Source organism: Canis aureus, chromosome 6 (assembly GCF_053574225.1).
Source record: "Canis aureus isolate CA01 chromosome 6, VMU_Caureus_v.1.0, whole genome shotgun sequence".
Lineage (NCBI taxonomy): Eukaryota > Metazoa > Chordata > Mammalia > Carnivora > Canidae > Canis > Canis aureus.
The window spans coordinates 19,840,399-19,864,126 of record NC_135616.1 but is presented as its reverse complement, the minus strand read 5'-3'; the positions used below and the strand labels follow the sequence as shown (position 1 = coordinate 19,864,126).

General features: G+C 40.0%; 1 long non-coding RNA gene across 1 annotated transcript in view; it reads left to right on the top strand.

Annotated features, from left to right (window-relative positions):
• The window catches only part of LOC144315142 (uncharacterized), a 174,464-nt gene that overhangs the window by 123,488 nt on the left and 27,248 nt on the right, over positions 1-23,728 (top strand). The window contains exon 4 of the long non-coding RNA XR_013380918.1: positions 16,551-16,710. This is a non-coding gene — a long non-coding RNA (uncharacterized LOC144315142). The remainder of the gene's footprint in view (positions 1-16,550; positions 16,711-23,728) is intronic.

Genomic DNA, 23,728 nt, shown 5'->3' with positions numbered 1-23,728 from the left:
GCTTGGTCATGATCTTGGGGTCCTGGGATTGGAGCAGGTATTGGGCTTCCTGCTCAGCAGGGAGTCTGCTTCTCCCTCTTCCTCTGCCTCTCTGCCCTCCTGCTCATGCTTACTCATGAGCTCTATTTCAAATCTTAAAAAAAAATATCAGAGGCCTCATAAGATTCAGGACTACGAGTAATTTCTGTATGTCTGTAACAATAAAGCAAACATTTCAAGTGCTATTTGCTTGTCTTCTTGACCCAGTTCATCAAATTTGAATGGCTTTGAATAAATGAACTCTACAATATAAAATATTTTACTTAAATAATGCTCTCAACATGTTTGCTCATTCAACTCTCACTAGTAGTGAGGAAAATGAAAGTTGAAATACTTTTTGAAAAACAATTTTTTGAAAAGATTCACTCAGACATAAAGTTAAAGCATGCTATACATCAGCGCTCCTCTCCCCCCAATTCTCCCCACCACTGTGGCTTAAAGTGCCGCAAGTCACTGACTTAACAAAAAAATCCTATTAGTGGATTTACTTTCTTCGGAAATAAAGGTGATGTCCCTATAACTACCAGTAGCACCACTCAAATTGAGATGCACGCACACTTTTACTTCAACTAGAAATGAAGTTGCCATTTCTTTGATGGTTTCAAGTCTCAGAGCAAACATTGGTTGAAAGCTTGCAGTCATTCTGTTGCTCACTTCTGATTTACAGCTTTCGAGGACAGAGGGATTATTCTGTAACAAAGACAGATGGTTGGTTAAAAGAGTTATGCTAAATTGATAATTTTGCTTCTAGAGAGCATGTACAAAAAAAAACTTTGCAAAAAGTTGTGTTGTGTACATGGGTGTTTAACCTTTCCTACCTCTCTTTCTCTGCTTTCATAGTCAATCCCACCTCAGGTCAATTTTGCAGAGATAAATTAGGCAGATTGGGCTGCTCATTTTCTTTTTCTTTTTTTTTTAAATTTTTATTTATTTATGATAGTCACAGAGAGAGAGAGGCAGAGTGTACACAGGCAGAGGGAGAAGCAGGCTCCATGCACCGGGAGCCTGACGTGGGATTCGATCCCGGGTCTCCAGGATCGCGCCCTGGGCCAAAGGCAGGCGCCAAACCGCTGCACCACCCAGGGATCCCGGGCTGCTCATTTTCACCTGCTCTAAACAGACGCAAAAATAAGCTACCTTTTTCACTTTTGTTCTCTTTGGGTCCCAGTGATTGCTAGAGTTGAGCTGATTTTAGTGGAGTAGGGGAGAAAAAGCCACCCCCTGCTCTGCTTTGCAAACTGCCATTCATTTCAGGAAATAACTCTCTGCCTGTTGGCTGGAGATCCAGCTGCTTGTCATGTTAGACCATGTGGTGTCTACTGCTGAGTCCAGCTGTACAGCCAAGATCAGTGCCCTAAGGACTGAGCACAAAAATGCTGTGATCCCTGGCGGTGACAGGGTCTCTGCTAACAAGCCTCTAGACATTCAAGATGAAATGTCATCACCCCAGCACAGCTATCACAGAAGGATGAAACAAAGCATCTAAAGACCTTTAATGGTATCCGAGTCTGGGAAATAAGTGAGGCATCCCAGGTGTAGTTCCTCATTCTCTAGAGTTGATGTCAATTCTGTGAGCAATTGTGACCCCTTCTTTATCACCTTTATTCTCAATACTCAGAGATGAAAAGATAACTTATAATAACACATTTTCCCATGATGGAGCTTAAAACATTTTTAGATCTTACTGCTAGTTGTCTATTACGTAATAATTATTAAATGTCTATTCTGTGTAAGTCCCTCTACTAGAAGTTGAAGCAGACAAAGAAATTGGTAGTCAGAGTCTCTACCTTAATGGAGTAGCAGGTAAGGATCAGTAAATTTTTATTTTAGCCAAGCCTATACTGGCCTTAAAGCAGTGACAGGTGTTTTTATAAGAGGGAAATTTGAACACAGATGCAGCAGAAAGAAAACCATGTGCAGGTGGAGGTAGAGATTGGAATGAGGCATCTATAAGCCAAAGAGTGCTAAGGATCTCCAGCAACACAAGAAACTGGGAAAGAAACCTAGGACTGACTCTTCCTTTGGCTCCAGTAGGAACTGACCCTGTTGACATCTTGATTTTGGACCTCCAGAACTTTACTACCATAAGTTCCTCTTTTTCAGCACCCAATTTGTGGTAATTTGTTACTGAAGCCCTAAGGAACCAATTCATTTTCTGTACAATTCTTGGGCTAGTTTATAAAATAGAAGCTTTCAAATTGAGTGTAGTCCAAAGAAGTTGAGCAAGATGCAGAATGCAGTAAGTGGTCAATATGTAGCACTCGACTGTGATTTATTCCCTTAAAGCTCTATTAAGGTCATTCTGTTTTGTAACAAATAAGAGCCACAATCCCTTTCTGTGACCACTTCTACAAGTAGTGCCACCTGAAGAAAGTTTAAAAGCTGAGCACTGAAAAGGCCCATCTGTCAGAATACTTTTCTCTAGGTCTGTTCCTTTGTAAGAACAAGTAACACTCAAGCCCTAGCTTCTTTCTGGCTGTGGCAAAAACAAGTCATGTGTGCTATCAGTGATCTTCTGGCTTTGTCAAGGATGAAAGCACAGACACTAGAAAACGATATTATCCTGGCTATGGATATGGCTAAATTTTTACTGGATCCAGTATTTTTTGGCACTATATAGTGTGTGACCATAAGCACTGAGTGTGCTTTAAAAACATGCCAGGACTAATACATCCCAAGGGCTATCCGTCAAAATTGTTACTTTGGCCCCACACACCTCACCATTGTCCTCACTACCCTGAGTATTACTAGAACTCCTCTTCTGCAATTTTCTTCAGATCTGGTTAATGAACCACACCAGAGAATCAGCCTCATAAATTTATAGTCACACATAATTTTGACCATTAAGAATGTCATTGTGCTTGATGGATCTCACCCATCTCATCCATCAGAATTGACTTGGAATAACTTTTGACCAATTCCCCAAATAAAATCCACCATCCATGGAGAAATATTTGCCTCCAGTGAGCACATTGAAAAGAATGATAGCTTCTAAAAATTCTTTCAAAAGAATGCTTTGCACAGTGCCTTGCAGATGGTTGGCACCCAATAAATATTTGTGCAATTGCTTTAAGTGTACTGAGTGAGTTCTGAAGATAACACCAGGGGAGTAATTCCAGAAATAGTAAAACAGGTCTATAGCTTTCTAACATGAATTGTAGGAGGGAAATATTCAATTATATATTTAAATTGTTATCCATGTTAAAAATAAGCGGTATTGCCTTATTGCCATATTGATAGCAAGCATATCTTCCTAGCCATTAGGTGATACAGTTTTATGGGCTTTCTGAATTATAAGCACAGAGTACATGTACAGCTATACTTATGATTAAATTTTGCTTTTGTTTACTTTTTCTTTTCTTGGATGATAAATAGCATAGTCAGACATGATTTCACAAAAATTTTATTTTTTTGTTTCATTTTGTTGTCTGGCACCATCTGTTCATTTTCTTGTCAAACTATAACTGTGAATCCAGAGGTTACATTTGTAAAAGCAGCGGGAAAGCAGTTAGGCTGATACAAAGACTAGCACTGGGGGAACTAATGCACAGATTCCATGAATTGTTTCTTCACGCCAAGAACTCTGTTGGATAAGGTTCAGGGAGGAAAGAATGGATTATAACTGAGGGATTAGACAACAATTGTGACTGGCTTGTCAACAGAAAAAGTGACAAGATGTTAAAGTGTTTCAATGATTTAGTGTGTGATAATGTAGGTTTTCTCTTAGTAGACTTATTGCTTAACTTGACTTCTTGGCCAGTCCCTCTAACAGATGTGAAATGACAGATTGAAGCAAAGCCACTAATATATTTTTTAAAGAGCAAACATGAGATATTAGGTTTTAAAAGTGGCTCAAGTTACAGGAATGTAAGATGATGCAGCCACTTTGGAAAACAGTGTGGGAGGTCTTCAAAAGGTTAATCATAGTTACCATATGGCCCAGCAATTCCACTCCTAGATATGTATCCAAGAAAAATGAAAGCACATCCACATAAAAACTTGTACATGAATGCTCATAGCATCATTTATAATGCCAAAAAGGGGAAGCAACCTAAATATCTATCGACTGTGAATGGATAAAAAGTGACCTTCAAATACAATGGAATATTATTTGGTAATAAAAAATGAAGTATTGATACATGCTACAACGTGAATGCATCTTAAAAACATGCTAAAGGAAAACAATTCATAAAAGATTATAGGTGATTCCATTTATATGGAATGTCCAAAGTAAGCAAATCTGTAGGGACAGAAAACAAATTGGGGATTGCCTGAGACTGGGGAGAGAAGGGGAGTTTGGGGAGGGACTGCTAACTTGTACAGAGCTTCTTTATGGGATGATGAAAATCTTTGAAAGTTGATCTGGTGATGGTTGCACTACTCTTTGGGTATACTATAAATCATCAAATTGTACACTTTAAATGGGTAGACTGTATGATATATGAATCATATCTCAATAAGCTGTTAAACAATCATTTTGAAAGCCTCAAGCCTTGTGTTAAAAGGACTTTCTCCTTAGGTGCTATTACCTCTCACAGGTCAGAGATAAGGACTGAGATTGAACTTTCAGTATCTAAAAAACCCTCCAGCTTCTACTTCTTTCCCAGCAGGAAAACTGGGTTGAGTCGAATTTGGGGTAGAAATGTTTTAGCTACTTTGTCGTCAGGTTTTTTGTTTCATTTTGCAGAGCATACCATGCTTACCATGAATCAATAGCTGTTTACATTTAATATCTTGCAAGCCAAACTAGCTCTTAGGAGACCATACTAGCTTCTGGTATTTTCATGCCCCCTCTCCCCCACCATGTCTCCAAAGTTAAGGCCATCACACTAAGGATTTCAGGAACATTCAGTCTTATATATATCCTGAAATTCTGGTCTTGCTACGGTTACTTTAGGAGGTCAAATATGACTGCTGTTCCTACTGTTGTTAAAGTCTCAGTTATTTGTCATTTATTTGCACCCAGAACTTCCCTAATTTTGTGTGTATCCTCTCATTTGATGCTTACAATAGTACACTGCACAAAGCCACAGAAAATGGACACAACGTCTGAGGCATCAGGTCAATGAGGCATTTCATTATCGTAGCGTGGGGTTCAGAGCCTTTCCAAGGTGACATAGCTGGTAAACAGTGAAGCAGAATGTAGCCTTTGGCCCACTGGGCTCAGAAAATGTAGTAGGTGCGACTCTGGATTGAAAGTTAGTAGAGAAAGTTGGTTAGTATAGTGAAGGAGACCATGACAATATAACATAGACATCAAGCATCAGGGCTCTAGATGCAAATACTAGTTGTATCAGTTAATTTTGTGGACTCTGATCCATTAGTTATGCTCTTTGGCCTCACTTTTGTTGGCTGTAAGAGCCAAATGTTAATTTTATGTTTTTGAGGTTTTATTTTATTTTATTTTTTTATTTATTTTTTTTGTTTTTGAGGTTTTAAATGAGATAATCATTCCAAAGACATCAGTACAATGTCAGGTACACTCATCAGCTATCAACAAGTAGCAACTCTTAAGGTGTCTATGAGTTTAGGACTTTATAAGGCAATTATACTACTGATTTTGTCCACACTTTAGAAGCAACAGTCAAATGGCGGGACAATCCAATTATTCTGTTTTAGTGATAGAGTTGGATCTCTCTGTCATTGGTGGATTAGTGAAGAGTCAGTCATTGATATTTTACATGCCTAAATTAGCTACAAAACATCAGTGCATTGATCTCAAGTGTATGTGTACTTGTAAGTTCCCTGACCCTTGAGCATGGAGTACTGTGTTTAAGAATACATGAACTATGCTTTATGGAGCTGGAGGACTAGAGCTTATTTTGTCTATAGTTGTGAGCAGGCATGGAATGTTTAGTTATTCCAATTCCCCTGCACAAAACACTTGAATTTGAGAAAAAGAGAAAAACATATTTGAGAAACAACCTATATATGTACTTAAAAATATGTGTGTGTGTGTGTGTGTGTGTGTGTGTGTGTATATCACCAAAAAAAAAAAAAAAAAAGAACCCAACAAAAACAAGTTGCAGAACAGGGTGATTTACATGATAAAATCAGAGTAAAGATGGCAGGGTCAGGGGAAAGGATGTGACTATGTCATTGTATCTTCTCACCTAATGCAAAATGATTCTGTGGATGAACAATAGCTACCCCTAGAGCAAATGAGAAGTAGGAGGATGTGAACAGCTAGAATGGGAGAAGGACTCTTCACTTTAGGCCATTTTGCACTTGTTGATTTATACTTGTGAATGTATTATTCCAAAAGTTAAACACAATTTTTAAAAATCTCTCCAATGACTTTGAGGTTAGGAAAAGTCAAGGATGCATACACAAATCACTTTCTAATAAACAGTAATTGCTGGACAGAGAAAAAAGGGCATGGTGAAATCATGGTTACACTTAAGGAAAAAATGCAAATGAAGAGACAGTTGTTTTCAATCTCCATATTTATAATTATGAACTAGAGAATAAAAAAATAGAGAACACAAGGAGAAATCCCAGGTGGTGGTGGCTAGCTAAGAAGGGGGAAAGATAGCTGAGCATCCAGGCTCTGTTGCCAGGGAGAAGATCAAGACCTTGAGACCAGGTAAACAGGGACATTCTCAAGGAGAGTCAAGCTCAATTATATTTGCACTAACCATTTTAAACCACAGGATTATTTTCTCATAATTAACAAAGAGCTAAGAGTTCAAAAACACTTTGCTTTAACACACCATCTATGTTGTATAATGTAAGACATAAGGTATGGTTAAATATATGCATGAGATATTTAGTAAAACGTTGAGTTAGTACAAATATATCAAGGAAATTGACTGTTTTGCTTTGAAAAAAAAATAAGGCTTATCTGAAATTGGAAAAAACATTCAAAGCCGGAAAGACTGTATCATCTCCACATGCCCTGCAGTACAGCAAACCACTTTTCTATTATTGTATGGCTGATTTAAAGGTTGATTATTTACAAACGTAATTTAGAACAATTTCATTACTTGGATTCATCTGAGGGAGGAATAATCTGCAAATTTTAAGCTCCTTGAGGTCAAGATGATGTCTTATTTATCTTTTACTCCATTACATAATAGATCCTAAATAACATTTTTAAGAATGAATTGAGGATGACAAACTCAGCTATGCCTGTTTGTTTTTCAAATTAATTTAGGGCTAACAAACTAGGACTAGCTCTGCCTGAGTGAGCCAGGGGAGTGGAGGGGTGAGTGGGTTGATGTTATTTAGGATCCCATGAGGAACACTTTCCCCTTTTCCTTTCAGAAGGGAGATTAATCCAAGGATAATAAACCATCCAGTCTGAGACATCTTGTGTTATAGAGTGAATTTAAAAAAAAAAAAAAAAAAAAAAAAAAAGGAGGAGGCAGCAGAGTTTTACGTTGACTTGAGTTTCCTCCCCAGACTGTCAGATTACTTGCATGTACAGGAAGGAAAAGAAGTGAATCACTGAATGGTTTGAGCACTCAGGCTCCTCTGCCTTTAGAGATTGCTTTTCAGATAAAAGAGAATATTGCACAGCAAACAAAGAATGTGAATGTAAGTCATAGCTCTGCTCCTTCCAACTGCTGTGGGCCTTGGACAATTCATTTTACTTTTAGTAAAAAAAAAGCTTTAGTTTTCCCCATTGGTAAAATGGGGAGAGGGGGAGGGCAGATGTGACATGGCTGATTTTGACAACCCAGACCACTAACACCCTTTGTAGATTCTAAAAAATATATTTAGGATATTACATCAGACTACTGAATACCTTCTTATTTTTAATCCCCACACTGTGATGGTTTATCCATGGATTTTTGTCAATTCATACCACATGGGTTTAACTAGATGGCTTTGCCCTATCTAGAATTTGGCAAATCATGTTGTTCTGAGTTACACGCTGGGTATGCCTCCCCTAGGCTCCAGTCCACTTGACCCCTACCTCTGCGGTGTCAGCCTCAAACTTCCCAAACTTCTTGACAACCTTTTGCTCTCTGGTTTAGTGTTTTCTACTGAATTAACAACTCAACTTTGGTACTGCAACAAGACAATTTCTAGCTCTAAAATTTTACGATTCTTAGTGAAATGGCTTCTTGTGAAAGGAAATATTTTTTAAGTCTCTTTATTCAGAAATAAATGCACTTATCCCTAAAATTATACTGAACACAATCAAATTTTTAGTGATTCAGAGGCATCCGGGATCTTTCAGTGACTTATAGTCATTATTATGCATATCAATTTTCATTGTACGCCAGCATGAAGGCATTTTGATTATTGGAGTTTACTGCAAATTGGCCTACATCCCTGTTATAAATGGATCCCACTGTTGTTAGCTAGCATTTTATACAGCCTTTGTATACTTAGGACTGTTCTGGGAAAAAAAAAAGAACTATTCCATACAGTCTGTTCTTGCCTTGAATTTTTGTACTGACTCTTTTATCAATTCCTATAGACAGTTCACCTCTTATTTTTTAATTGCTTATGTATGCTCATATAGTTTTTGCTAATTTCATCTCTACACTCAGATTTTTTCTTCATCATTTAGTTAATATTCATCTATTTTAATCTACTGATATCCATGGAGTAAGCCAAATGAATTGAGAACATGACACATAGGAGTGCACATGCATTTCTTAATCATGCAGAGAGTAAATTAAATATTGTCTCTCTAGACTTTTATACTCTGTACATTTAATAAAAAAAATAGATGTTCTCAGTTTATTTGAAACAAACTATAAATATACACATTATGAGACAATGATGGCTCTAGATGTAAGTAGAGGAGAGTCACTTTATTGTGTTAAAAGACAATAGAAATTTTACCTTTCCCCAAACATCTCCCCTACAAATCTATCAGATGCCAGGTGTTCCCACCCTAGACCTACTTGCTTTGTTAAAGTACTATACTCAAAACATCTCTATTTTATGCAGACTCACTCCTTAGGGAATAGGGCACATTTACATATAACCCAAATGAACACATTTTTGCAAATATTTTTTTGCCAGGTTAGTTAGCTACCTCCTAAGTGAGAGGGCAGGTTAAGTCTGAAGGAAAAGTAAAGAAGATGGAAGACCAGTATACCCTGAGGTGAAATTAGAGAGAAAAGACACAGGGAGCTATTTAAATTATGAAATACAGAGTAACAAAAGTTGCTGGTCATAGTTTTACTCAGGCTGTAGGATAGTTGTTTGGGTTTTATGCAAGAAACAGAAACAGAAGATTGGACTGAAAAATTGGTACATATGATGATAGTCTGGGGATGAGGAAATGAAGCAGTGGGCTGTGCCAACAGGTCAAGGCGAGCTGGAGTTCAAGGAGAGGCTTAGAATGCAGAATGATCACAAGTAAACCAATGGAAGGGGACAGCAGAGAGATCTGGCTTGTGAAGTTTCACACCTTTATTGGTGGCAGGGTTCGGCCGCTGACTTGCTGGGGGCTGCCCAGCTAGGGGACTGGGGCAGGGTGCCCGGGCTTCACCTGGCAGACAGTGACAGAGACTTCCAAGGCCATGCATAGGGCTGTAGCTACCCCAGCTAGAATGTCTGGGTGCACATCACACTGCAACCCCGGAAACATCATTCCACACGCAAACTATCTAAATTTTTCTAAGCCCCGTCCAATCACTTGGGCATCTAAGCCCCGCTCCTTGGATTAGCTCTCTTCTTTGCAAACAACGTGCCTCATTAAGATCCTTACGGGAACTGCCGGGAGGACTTGCGAGCCTCCCCTTTTGTAGGTCTTAGCAAACACAGCTTAAAGTGGCATTTTCATACCCACACTCCAGCCGTCCTTTCTGCTGATGGAAACTTTTGTGGCAGCGTGCAAATAGCTCCGCAAGTGATTTCAGGGTGGATGTGAAATGTCTGCCGCGCTGCCACAGGGGGATTTCTCTCCGTGTCAGTCCCCACGAACATCAAGCGGTGCCTAGTGGCAGCCAGGCTGGCTCTCGCCGCGTCCCCCGTTTGTGCTGATGCTCCGATAGGGTTTTGGTGTCAGCGTCTGGATCGCGCAAGGATAACGGGGGAGCTATCTGATCCGTCACCTTCTCCTGGGTTCCTGAAAGGGCAAGCAGCAATTTTGGTTTGGCGAGTGGAGGATGTGGAGCATTTGGTGAGAGAGAGCCCTTGGCTAGGGGAGAAATTGCAGGGAGCTTATCCTGTGTCCCAGCTGGCTCACGTGGGTAGACTTCAGAGTGAGTGCGCTTTGGGAGAAGGAGGGCGCAGCCCAGAATAAAATCACATCCTGGGGCAGAAAGAGGAGAGACAAAACCTTATGAGAAGGATACCTAAATAAGAAAGATACATGATGGGCAGCCCGGGTGGCTCAGCGGTTTAGCGCCGCCTTCAGCCCTGGGTGTGATCCTGGAGACCCGGGATCGAGTCCCATGTCGGGCTCCCTGCATGGGGCCTGCTTCTCCCTCTGCCTGTGTCTCTGCCTCTCTCTCTCTCTCTATATATATATATATATAGAATAAATAAATAAATCTTTAAAAAAAAGATACATGAAAAAGATTCCGAATACATACTTCAATATAAAGTACAACCTTAGTGGCAATTTAAGTGCGACCGTGTTGCCTCCAGAATACATTTCAAGTTAGTGGTGGGTTGCACTGATTTTTACAAATAGTTTTAGTTCTCAAGAAAGTGGTAGCCAAAATGAATTTGGAAAGCCAGAGTGGGATGTTTGCCGCCACTGGATATTTGCTAAACCCATTTCTTGCTTTCTTTCCTGAGCTCTATCTACCTTAGTTGCATTTCTCTGGTTCCCACATGTTGCCATGTGACTGACTTGTAGTAAATGAAATAGAAACATAGTAACAGGTGCCACCCTACCAGGCAAGCGCCCAGCTACCTCCATCAAGAGATGCTCAATGCTTTTGCTTCTTCTGATTGGCTGGAAAAGGGGTCATTTTCCATCGTTTCTCCAGCCTTGGAAGCCACAATTTGAAAGGTGACGCCCATCTCTGGGGATCATCACCTGGAATAGAGGTGCCCACTAATTAGGAATCCCCAGTTTGGGCTTTGTGTAAACAAGAAATGAGTTTTTACTGGGTTTGAACCTTTATGCATTTTGGTTTGTTCCAGCAGTTTAACAAATCCAGCCTTAACTAATGCAAATAATCCTCAAAACTTTTCATGTGGAAGGTCACTCATTTTTCTTCCAGTTTTGGCTCTATCAGAGCTAACCACAGACACTAAATCTTGGATAACATACAGCTACACTATCATGGTGCCAAATAAGATTTGACCAAATAAGAAGACACTAAGAACATATCAGTGAAATATTTTTCTTTGCTGACATATGCAAACTGACTTGAGTTCATAATGAATTGCATCTAAGGCTATGAATCTCTAGGCTACAGTGATGTGAACATTTGGTAACCATCTATATAATGCCAGTAAGTTTTTTTAGGACTCTGCATCTCTCAGGGGAATGTACCTTATTCCTTAACATGGAGCTCCATAAGAATGAGGGAAAAAATTGCTTTTGAAATAGTTCTGTCTATTAATCCAGACTTGTTCTTAACATATTGTAGAGGGAAGCTCCTTCTGGTGTCCAGCTGCTCTGGCTTCTGCCAGCTTGCAATCTTAGCCACTCAGGTGATACATATAGGGCGGACAGTGCTTCCCTTGGAAATCTGTGCTAGGAGGCAAGTGACTGTATTTGAACACTTCACAAAGACAATGGAGAATCATCTCTACAGTGGCCATATATACTTTGGTACATTGGAAAAAACAAGAAATGGGCTTGGCAAGCAAGGGCCCATGGAAACAATGTTTGAAATGATGGCTGGAACAAGGAAATCCTGAGAAGAGCCAGTGGCCACCTCAGAAACTCAAAGTAAGCGAAGAAGTGAAGAATTGAGGAAAAGGATTTTCCATGAAGGTTCTTGTCTAGCTTTAGACAAGAGCACAGACTGTTAGGCCCGTGATGAAACATCCAAGATTTGGGGCCCAGAAAGTAAACTTCTGGTGGGGGGGCGGGGTGGGGGGCGGGGGGAGATGTGGCTGTGGTGTCATGATCCTTGACTCCTAAGCAAGTGGCTTTCTCTTATCTTCATAGTCAAGGAGATCTCATAGAGTTAGGACCATTCTCCCTTTCAGTGCTTTGTCTGTAGTCTGGCTTCAAAAATCTTGGCTCCTCAAAGTACCATTAAAGCATGGCAATGTTCCATATATTAAAAAAAAAAAAAAAGCCGATACCAACTCAAAGGAAGAAAGCATAAAAATTAAGAATGGAAACAAGCATCTCCATACATTCCTGATGCCATAAAAAATGCAGAGTACCTGCAGACTCGAATGTACTGGGCTTTTCTGGTTTTGTGCCCTGAGATAATTGGCCCAAGGGCTGTTCCCTTGGAAGATGTGCTCACCTTTTGAGCCTTTCAGACCCCACAGGACACTACCCACTCATCTATGGCTTTCACAGGCAGATGAAGAGAAAGGGCCCACTTAAACATGCTTATGGAAAGCCCTTTCTCATTTGTAGAGGCTTCTTTATTCTAAGTGTAAATTGCAAGACTGTTTACTAATTTTCATGAGTTCCTATGCATTGAGTCACTTAAAAATGATTAACTTCCTAACTTTTTTAAAAAAAATCAGAACCTATGTTCCAGGAAAAAAATATATCTCAGTTATGAAATGTTGGCTAAAGTTTCCATTGTAGACCAGGATGTGATCATTTTTTCACAAATATTTCTTTGATATATATATAAACATATAATTTCTATTTGATGGATATTATATGCATTGAGCTTATCAACTAAATAATTCTATTCCTTTATGTCAATGACTTACTTTGTTTTCTATTTCTTTATTGAACCTTTAAGTTCCTATTTGCTAAGATTCAGCAATGCGTTATGTGCTTCCACTAAAACAAAAATATTTTGGTTCTCTTATTAGATTGGGGGTCACATCCTTACCCATTTATTTCCTCTGTCTATTTTCTATCACTGGGACCTTGGGGCATGGGCTTCCACATTATCATGTTTGTTGACACTCCACCCCACTCAAGCGTCCCCTACTGCCAAGGCCACCCCTACCCAGGCTCAGGATTTAGGGGAAGAAACACTTTGTAAAAAGATTTTATTTATTTATTTATTTGGGGGTGGGCAGAAGGAGGAGAGAGAAGATCTCAAGCAGAGTCTGCACTGAGCACAGAGCCCCATATGGGCTCTATCTCAGGACATTGAGATTGTGACCTGAGCTGAAATCAAGAGTTGGATGCTTAACCCACTGAGACACCTCCTCCCTGAAAATCATTCGGGCTGGTGTTGCTCTTTCTCTCATTCAGCCAATCTCTCTCCAGAATACTCATTTTGATCCACCACCATCCAGAGCTTACTTCTGGCCCCAAATGAGAGGGTTCTGGCTCAGTTCTCTCCACTTAGACTTTAGAGGAGCTGAAGGCCCCACTTATAAACTCTAGGTCTCTCTCAGAGACACATATTCAGAAGTTATCCTGATGATGGAGGGCAGAGGGTCACATTTATTCTGACTTTCCTCAGTTCCACTTTCTGCCTTAGTGCTGCACCCTTCCTTTGGAAAGACTCTACCATTTGATAACCTTACCATCTACAGCACTGGAATTATGCCCTGTTATTAGCATGATGGTTATCCTGGATGAGGAATGGATCATTTCACTCTTCTTCTCTTCAGGCTTCTACCCTGCCATCATTCAGAGTATCTTTTACAGACAGTTCTTTAAGTCATAAAGGCAAATATCTCACCTTAATGGAACTTACTAAGAAAAAACTTTATAGTGATGACTGTGGCTTTTCAGGGTCTTCTGAATATGTAGTCCATCGGTAAGCTTAAATTTCTCTTTGTTCTAATAAAGAAAACAGCGATTCTCTGGGCAGAGGGTTACTGAAATTGTTCTCAGCTTTATGTGTGTGTGTGTGTGTGTGTGTGTGTATGAGCATGCATGTGTGTGTGTATGTGTGTATGCTTAAAACAGTACAGAACCTCTTTGCTTATGTCATGCAGGGATGAAAAATTCTTTTCCTGATCATAATATTACTCCAGAATGTCATTTGATAATACAGAAAGTTCATAAGCCATTAGGATAATGATTCCTAACATTACTTGTCAGTAAAATATGGAAATCATTTCTTGTTACCCATTTGTACTAATTTTATCTTACATTTATTTAGTCAGCAGCAAAGACATTCAGAGGTGATTGTTTCTCACTGATTAATTCTCAGATCTAACAGTTAGATCACCAGATGATATACAGTAATATTTTCTTAACAGTGCACTTTTGCAGAAATAAAGATTTACCTTAGCTGATTCATTGAGGTGGTCTCATAAATGTGAGAGAAATGGCCCCACATTTTGCCACTGGCCTGTTCATGCTTATCCTTGGAAACTCAGAGACATGGCCAGAGTGTCCTATGAATAAAGGAAGCTTCGGTGAGTGTCCCTTATAACTTACTCACTCACTCACTTCCCATGGTGCTCTTCTCCTGACCCTGCCTCTGGTCCCTTTCACTATTCACTCTGGGCTCAGAATTTAGCTATGACTCCAGATGCCCCCACAGTAGTATCTGAATCACTGCCCAGTGTCTTAGGTTGCAGATTCCCCATCATCCTTTCTCCTGAGTATCTAGTCAATTAGGTCAGTCCCTCTGCCTCATTTACTCACAGTTCTTCTAGCCAGATATTGTAAACTAATTTGAGTTGATAGATGGTGGTTTCTGCAAAGTGTCACCCTTCTCAATAGTATTTGCATTTTGATGAGCTTCAGCAGAGCAAATCCTGGGATTATGGTAAGCATTAGTGACTGGTGTGAATGTTTGTGTGTGGAGAAGCAGACAATGAAGGGAAGGAGACAGGAATTTAGAGTGTCTTTTACAAATCTCTCAATCTCTACATTTATTTCCTTCTTGAAAAGCTTAGACTTTCCCATTGGTGGTGTTTTCAGGCACTAAAAATCTCATCATCTTAATGGGGTGTTTTTTTCCTTTGGTGATGATAACAGTAATAATAATTGCACCATAATGATTTTTAACGTTACACAGTTCTTAAGCATCATTATCTCATTTTATTTACTTTGTCCACATAGCAACAGCAAAAGATGAAAATCTACCCCAGTGCTGATAGTTGAAAGGTTTTTGAGATGGGAGCCCATGAATAAGAATGCAACCCTATTCACTCACAAATATAAAGAAACTTTTTTTTTTATCTTGATAGAGGAAAAAAAGCAATATTAAAAACTGGTGCACTGCAGGGACTCTCATCTACTTTATAAAAGCTATAACTTCCTACTCAAGGCTGACCTCTACATAACCACACTTAGCCATGCAAAGAAGGTACTTTCCCTTTTCCCAGGAGAAAAGGTGCAGTTTTAAAAATAGAGAGATGATAGACAATGGGAGAAAAATCACACAGTCATCCTTTTCTGTCTTCTCTTTTTCTCTAACAGTATAAATGTCGGAAAAAGAAAAAAAAAGAACCCAAACTTTTACAAGGAAGAATTCACAATTCTCAGGCAAACATCTCCAGTAAGACAGACACTCTGTCTCATTGTAAGCAAGAGTGGCACCCTTAGGAGATAAGAATTGGATAGGATTATGCAGAAGATGGAAGGCCAGGAGAGGAGCATTTAAACATATTAGGTAATCCTAAACCCATGTCATTAGGATCAAGATCAGGCTCTGTTTCTTAAGCAGAGAAAGGACCTGCTTTGGTGGATCCCAAGTGGCGAGCCACAGTGCTGTGACATTGATCCCATACATAACACTTTAGATGCCTTTCCCAGAAGACAGGCAGACAACCTATCTGTAAGTAGATAAGGGGATATTTAGCATGTTTTTTTCCTAACTCTTACAAGGGACAAAGCTAAGTATTTACTTACCTTAATGCTCGGCTGGAGTAAATATGCTTAATACATAATTATAACACTAAACTGTCAATTAAACATGACAAAGATTTCTCGGTTGGAATTGTGTTGGAACACAAGGTAATCCCAACTGTCACTGAGCAACCGTGTGAAACTTGCCTTCCAAACAAGGTTTTCCCTCCAACGTCTCTCATGTGTTACAGTGAAATTCCAAGGGGCTTTATCAGTTAATTGGAAGGCAAATACTGACAGTAGCTTCGTGCACAATACTTAAAATTTAACTGTAATAACACCAAAGCAAAAAAAAAAAAAAAATGTTTGTTGAAATTGAGTTCAGAGTGAAATGTGACTATGACTCATTCCTGATGGACCATAAGGAAAAATGTCACATGGAGGAAAACAGAATAACTGAAATTGTCCCCTAGAGGCTTCCCGGTAAAAGTCCATTGACCCCTGAGATGGCTCGACCTTGGTAGGGAAATGATATTTTGAAGTAAATAGCTGTTGACCTCTCTGAATTCTCTTCTGTGAAAGTCTGCCCGTTAGCTCTGCTCTTAGTGTCCAGGGATTTGTTTTGTATTAAAGCATTGATGGGATTGGCTAAAATGAAGGATAAATACAGAGATGTTTGAACATTGCCTGTCCATTCTTGATATTCATGGAATAATCTTTTTTTTTTTCCTATCAGGGAAGGATGTCGAGAGAATTAATGACCTATATTTTGGAGTCTCTCAGAGCTGTGTAAACAAAAAGAAGTGGCAATAATTGAAGAGGGCAGAAGGAAATGGATTCTGGTACAGAAATCAACGAACCAAAGACTTCAGCTGGAGCCCAAATCCACACACACGGTAATGAGAACAGCAGCAATTTCTCTCTGCAGCCCTGGTTCACACACTGTAAACCCAATAAGCAAGAGGAGCCAAAGCTTCAAGACCCATAGCAAAAGTGCAGACAACAGCAGTTTTGTGCATTGGGAAAGGCACTTTCATTTGAGTCAAAATGTCTGGCCCACAGCCCCTCATAACTAGCACTAGTCTGAGGAATGCGTAGCAGCTGGGCTGGGCTGGGCCCTCAGTATTTGAGAATCCCCAGGGTCAGTGAAGCATCTTTCAGACACTGCATTCATTATTATTCCTGGTAGGAAGATAGGAGACATAAGATATATGTTTTACATTCCATGGATAAAAAACCAACAAAACAAGAAACAGGTCTTGAGAAAATAAGTAGGCTTTCCTAGGTGAGGCAGAAACAATGGTATAGAGTTAAGGCCCAACTATAAAAACAGTTTTCGTTGATTGTGGCAAAATGATGGAACATGATGAAGCCTACTAATGTGTACTTAAGGCTAACTACTTTGACATTAAAAATCAAACCACCCAGGCAAAACAAGGAAGGACCACCAAACGGTCACTGAAGGCCCTGGCCATTCTGTATCTTAAAAATAATTTTATATTCAAAATATTAATGTACCAATTTGCCATTCATGTGAAATATTAGGCAGCAAAAGTGAGTAAGTGCTAAAGTGACCAGATTGTAAGAACTGGTTTCTGATGGCAACTTGTCTCCTTTTTCAACATGGGTAGGAGGTCCATTTGTGCCAACCAGCCTCTGCCTCTAACTTCAGGCAAAAGTGATGCATTCCTCCCTGAATTCTAAGGCACTTACATTCTTTGAATAGAAGTGTTTTTGTTTTTGTTTTAAATACTGCCTATAGTATGATTTTGGTTTTGTATTTTATTTTTTGGTTGAACAATAGGTTTCTTAAAGGTAATCCTTGGCTCATATTCATGCTGGAGTCCTTATCCTACCACTCAAAGTCCTTGCATGTTGTTAGGACTCAATAAATGTGTGTTGAGAGAATGAATGAATGAATTAATTAATTAATATGTATCTAAAGAATATTCCCCCAAAATTTATACAATGAAATTCCTATCAAATGACAAAGAAATCACAATATAATTACAAAGAACAATGCAAAACCAGTTGATAGGCCTTCCAGTGTTCTCACATGGCATTCAGAATAGATTGTAGAAAAAATATGTACCTAGTACTGTGTGTTTTAATTTTATTTTTTCGTTTAAAGGCAAATAAAAGTCTATTTACACAAGTAGCTCATTCCAGATTCTGTTACTGGAAGGTTCTTGTGCTCATCATGAGAAAGAATTCAAGGACAGAAATACAGTGAGTCACACAGCCTGGTTTTATTAGAGTGGGAATATGCTCTCAAGGTGGGAGAATGGGCAGGCCAGGGAAGGCAACTGCATCAGGGATTAGGAGGTAGGGGTTGTTAGGTTTGTTTTTCTTCTATGCTCGTATGAGTTTGGGGACATAGCTAAGGTAGTCTTTGGCTGAGGTTGTCTCCAGTCATCTGAGGGTCTTCTACAGAACAGGAAGGGGAGATTTTAGCCCTGTATAGTCCTTAGCAGAATTGTCATGGCAGCCATCCCTTGCAAGGGAGGTCAAAGCCACAATGCAAATGAGCTTTCTGGGGCTGAGCCAGGTCATTTTCTACCCCATCATAGTTATAATTGCAGCTCTGGTGTAACCACAGGGCAGGATACACCTGTACCTGTGTCACTTCCCAAATGTCCTCCCTGCCTGCCCAACAGTTCCATAATCATGTGTAGACTCCTCACACTGAGCCCTATAGCTGCCAGGTAAAATATAGTATGTCCAGCTCAATTTAAATTTGAGAGAAACATTAAAAAAAAAGAAAATAAAATAAATAAATTTGAGAGAAACAATATATAATTTCTTAATATAATTTTTTAGTCAAAGAATGCCCCAAATATTGCACAGGCAACACAGATTAAAAGCATTTGTACTAAAAATTATGTATTATTTATCTGAAATCTAAGCTTATCTATACTAGAAAATGATTCATCATTTTTCCAAAATTCAGATTCAACTGTCTATTCTGTATTTCTGTTTGCTTAATCTGGCAACCCTAGTAGTGAGTAAAATCAAAGAGGAACCAAAGATTTTGCCTATGTCACAGTCCAGCAATGTGAAACTCCTTGCTTGCTAACATCTGATCAGATATTTAAATTTGCTTAATGTATGATTTTCCTGAGGAAGGCTACATGAGACTCACATTTCTGAGCGTGGTCCTTCTTCCAGGCTGTACCAATGTGGTCAGATCTTGAAGCAGAAGTGAGTTTGCCATGGCTTTCGTAGAACCCTTGAGAAGAATGGTGAAGCTAGCTCTAAGATAACCATGCCATTTTACCTCATTGCCCTTTTCTTTCCATAGATCTTTATAGGAAGTTATTTTAAATGGGTAAGATGAGGGACGCCTGGGTGGCTCAGTGGTTGAGCATCTGCCTTCAGCTGAGGACATGGTTCAGGAGTCCTGGGATCCAGTCCCTCATGGGGCTCCCCGCAGGGAGCCTGCTTCTCTCTCTACCTATGTCTCTGCCTCTCTCTCTGTATCTCTAATGAATAAATTAATACAGTGTCAAAAAAATAAAAATAAATAAATGGATCAGATGAGAAGGAACCAGACATTTCAACTGAATAAGATTTCTTTTCTTCTTCTTCTTTTTTTTTTTTTTTGTCTAAGTGAAGTCCTCAGTTTTTCATAACCTGGGAGCAATAGGCAGACCTTTTCTCAGCCTTTTAAGAAGGGACAGGTTTGGGAGGCCATCTCTGTAGGAAGGAGAAGAGAGTTAACAAGCAAAAACCCTGGCAGCTAAGAGAGAAGGCACTACAGGAGTGGAGCTTACCACCAGCAAGCCTTATCCAGGGTACCACTGAGCTTGGTAGCTGTGTGACTTTTAGCAAACACCCCAGTTCTCTTAGCTTCAGTTTCGTCACTTGTAAAATGATAAAAATAGCTTTATCCTTCAGGATATCTGCGGATATTAAATAAGCTTGTCTTTTCCCTGGCATATGGTAAGCACTCTGTAGATGGTGTGGATGATTATTTCTGTGGTTGTTTATTTTGCTGGTTTGTGTTTGTTTTTTTACCTGTGTCTGGATGGACAAATATCTCCTGGCGATGGTCAGCTTCCATTTCTCCAGGTTGAAGTGAATTATGCATACGTTGGCTTCAGAGAATTTCAGTGGTTAAATGCCTTTTACTTCATCATTTTGGAATATCACAACACCCAGTTTTTATCTGCAGCCTGACTCCAAAAGCGAAAGCACACATGTCATCAAACAGTCCCAGTCGTGGTCCCTGGGGTTGGAGGAGGAAATAAGGGCAAAGCCAAAACAGAGATTACAAATTCAAACAAACAAAAAAAGGTGTGTGTGTGTGGAGGGGGGGGATGCTTCCAATTTTAGAGAAAAGATCATTTGATTTCTAGAAGTTACAGGCATCAAAAGATAACCATTTGTACGACAAAGTCGAACGTTCCCTTCCTTCTCTCACTTGTCAAGAGTGCTGTGAAGTCTAGTTGAAAACGAATGCTCACTGGCTCATCTCTTCCTTAGAGAAGATGAATAGCAAATCTGCATTCGTGCAGACGAGGACACCGTGGGCCACTCCACAGTACGTTTCTAGGCTATCTTTCGAATTTTTGCCAATAGACTCTTGAGTAAACAGTGCAGGTGGAGAAGTTTCATCCTTTACTCTTTTCTACATTTTTTTTCATTCTTATTCCCTTCTGCTCCTTCTTCCTTTCTTTTTCTTTCTGGTTCATAATAGATGCACCTTCTAATCACTGCCTTTTCAGATCATCAAAATGACTCCCTTGGCCTCTGGTAGAGGATTCATTTGAGCAAAGCACTAAGGATTCTTTGTTTGCTAGATTCCTTTGCTCATTAGGGTTCAATGGAGCCTTTGCCAACAGACAATAGGCTTGATCTGTGGCCTTTCTGCTTGGCTTAACTGCTCCTAAAATGCTAACACTGAAAGGCACTGCATAAGATTCCTATTACCAAAACCCAAATCAGTGACAAAAGAATCAGCAATAAGGGTTGCACAAACCAGGGAGATTTTCTGCCATGAAGCTATTGATTGTCCTCCTCTACGTAATCTTTCTACAGACAAACAGATGGCCCTGCCTACCCACTGCACTGCCTACTTATATTATTGTGAACCAAAAGATGGTCTGGATGTTGTCTCCCTGAGAGTGATGATCTTAAAGCCTGCTCTCTCCTTACTGACTCTAATGATTCTCTAACGGCGTTGCTTTCATTACGCTCCTTTTGTTCTGCCACTGAGAAATGAATTTAAACAACAGTTATTCAAGAGCCTTGGCATTTATCGATTGGATAAACACCAGCCTGAGATTTGGTTGTGTTTCTTCTAAGTCGGCCAGCTCCCATTTTCCACTTAGCAGCCAGGCCAGTTTGCCTCCCAACTCCTGGAGGGTGATTTTACAGTTCTGGTCCTGCTTTGTAAAGGCAGGCAGGGAAGGGGCTGCAGAAACTTGCCTGGCATAATCCTAAATCTCCCTGTGGCACAGTCCTGAAGGCATCTCCGGACCCCTACGGGGTCTGTGTAGGGATACATGAGACAATGAAATTAAGAAGACTCTGCTTTTCAGGGGATTGTGGGCAGGTCCACTCAAATAGTGAACCAACACAATTAAGATCCATTGGAATTTATGGTTGAACAATACAAGAACTATGACATTTCATAGGTCAAGTGTAACAAATGTTGGCATTTAATGGGATTTTTGATTAGGTTTGTGTCTACCGTTTTAAAGGAATCCGTCAATTCGGATGAAAGAGATTGTGCGTTTTTACCACATAGAGGTAAAAGCACCAGCTGAAACTGCTCTAGAATGGTAGTTCTCAACATTCACTGCAGATGAGAGATGTCTGAGATTTTATAAAATTCCCAATGACCAATCTGGGGGCCTCATCTTTTGAAATTCCGATTTAATTAGTTTTTGGTAGGTCCTCAGCATTGATGTGTTTTTTATAGTTCCTCAGATGATCTACTATACATCTACTGTGATCTTCTTAGGCAGAATTGCTGGAGCTTCGCTGCACATTAGGATCACCAGTAGAACTTTCTAAACAGATCCGCCTCTGGTTCCACTCAGACCAAATCAAACCAAATCCCTGAGGCATGAACCTAGTCATCTAACTTTTTAACAAAGCCTCAGGTAGCTGTGAGCCTGAGCTGTGCCTGCAGTGAGAGCTGGGGCCACCGTGGTAGGTGAAGGGGACCAGAATAAGCCACCTTAAAATATGATACTTTGGCATGAGGATTATTTTGACCTGAAGGCAAATGAAAATCAACAGATGTAGGAAGAGTTCTCTACCCTTATCTGCTTAAAAGCAGGACACATAACTCCCTTTGAGGAAGATACTCCATACCCCCACCCAGACCAGAAGGGAAAGAGAGACTCTTAGCATAGAAGCCAATAGCCAGCTGGGTTTGCATTAAGAAACCTTACTCGAACACCTTTCTCTTTGTTAGCTCCCTACTATTTCCTGGTCATTTCTCCACAGTTTATCATCCCTTAAAGTCCAAACTCCCTTTCCTTTGTTAAGAGGATCCTTATGCCCCCCAAGTTCAACTGCTTCTTTGAGTTTCAACTTTTTTCTGTGAACTCCTGTGCACAAAAGTACTGATAAAAATCATGTGCCTGATCTCTTTGTTCGTTTAATTTGCAAGCCCTCGGAAACTTCTATTAAGGCTAGAGGAAGATTGTTCTTCCCCAACATAAGGATGTGATGCAAAGATAGGTTCTGGTTTAATGTTAGGAACAAAGTTCTCATAACTGAAAACCGACTTTTATAGACTTAATTCTAAACCCTCTCCCCACATTTATATGCTGAAGCCCTAATTCCTGACATGATGGTAATTAGAGATGGAGCCTTTGGGAACTAATTAAAATAAAATAAAATACGGCCCTCATCACAGGATCAGGGTTCTTATAAGAAGAGACCAGAGAGATTGCTCCCACGCATGCCATCTCTTTGTCCACGTCCCCTTCCCCTAATCATGTGAGGATACAGAAAGAAGAGAGCCATCTGCAAGGCAGGAAGAGAGTTCTCACCAGAACCCCACCATGCTGGCACCGTGATCTCAGATTTCCCAGCCCCTAGAACTGTGAGAAATGAATGTCTGTTGTTTAAGCCACCCAGTCTATGGTATTTTGTCAAAGCAGCCCAGCTGACTAAGACACTGACCCCAAATATAACTACTTGATTTATGAGATTATGATAAGTTTCCTCTCAGTGTACTTGACACTGATGAGACTTGACAAACACTGGCTAACAGTTTTTGCATTGCATAAAGATATAGATAAAAATCTTTTCCAAATTTAGGACCTCATGCCCACTGCTAGGGCATGTGAGGCCTTGGGCACAATTTTTTTTTTTTTTTTTTTTTTGGCCAGGTCCCTGCCTATTGAGAGTTCCACCTAAAACATGCAGTATTAAATGTGTGTATTATGGGCATTCATGAGGTGTAGTGATTTATTGATGAAGATATAAAATAATGGATAGAAAAGAAGGACTCCTATATTTGTGCAAGCAATGTCCATCCCTTTGCTAGCACCACTTAGGACAGTCTGTAGAGAAGTGCAACAACCACATGGATCAGAGACAAGAGAGGACATAGATTGGCAATGTCTATTGGTATGTGGAACAATACCCTCAAGAGCCCTGGGAGGAAATAGTGCATCTATCTACAGGAGAGCCTGAAGCTTGGTGTGGAGGCTGTGAATGGGGTGGGGCTGCCCTGGGAGCAGGGAGCACCCAGGAATGCCTGGCACCACATTATATCCCCAGGTGTGGAAGACCAGAGGCGATGCTGAATTCCAAATATGGATGGCCAGAGTCACACATGAGCCTATATCCATAGCTCAAGTCTTATCTTAAGTCTGAAATGGTTGAGATTCCCTCAAATCAGCATGTCAGCACCATTCTGAGGGCCAATCTCATGATCCTGTGAAAAAA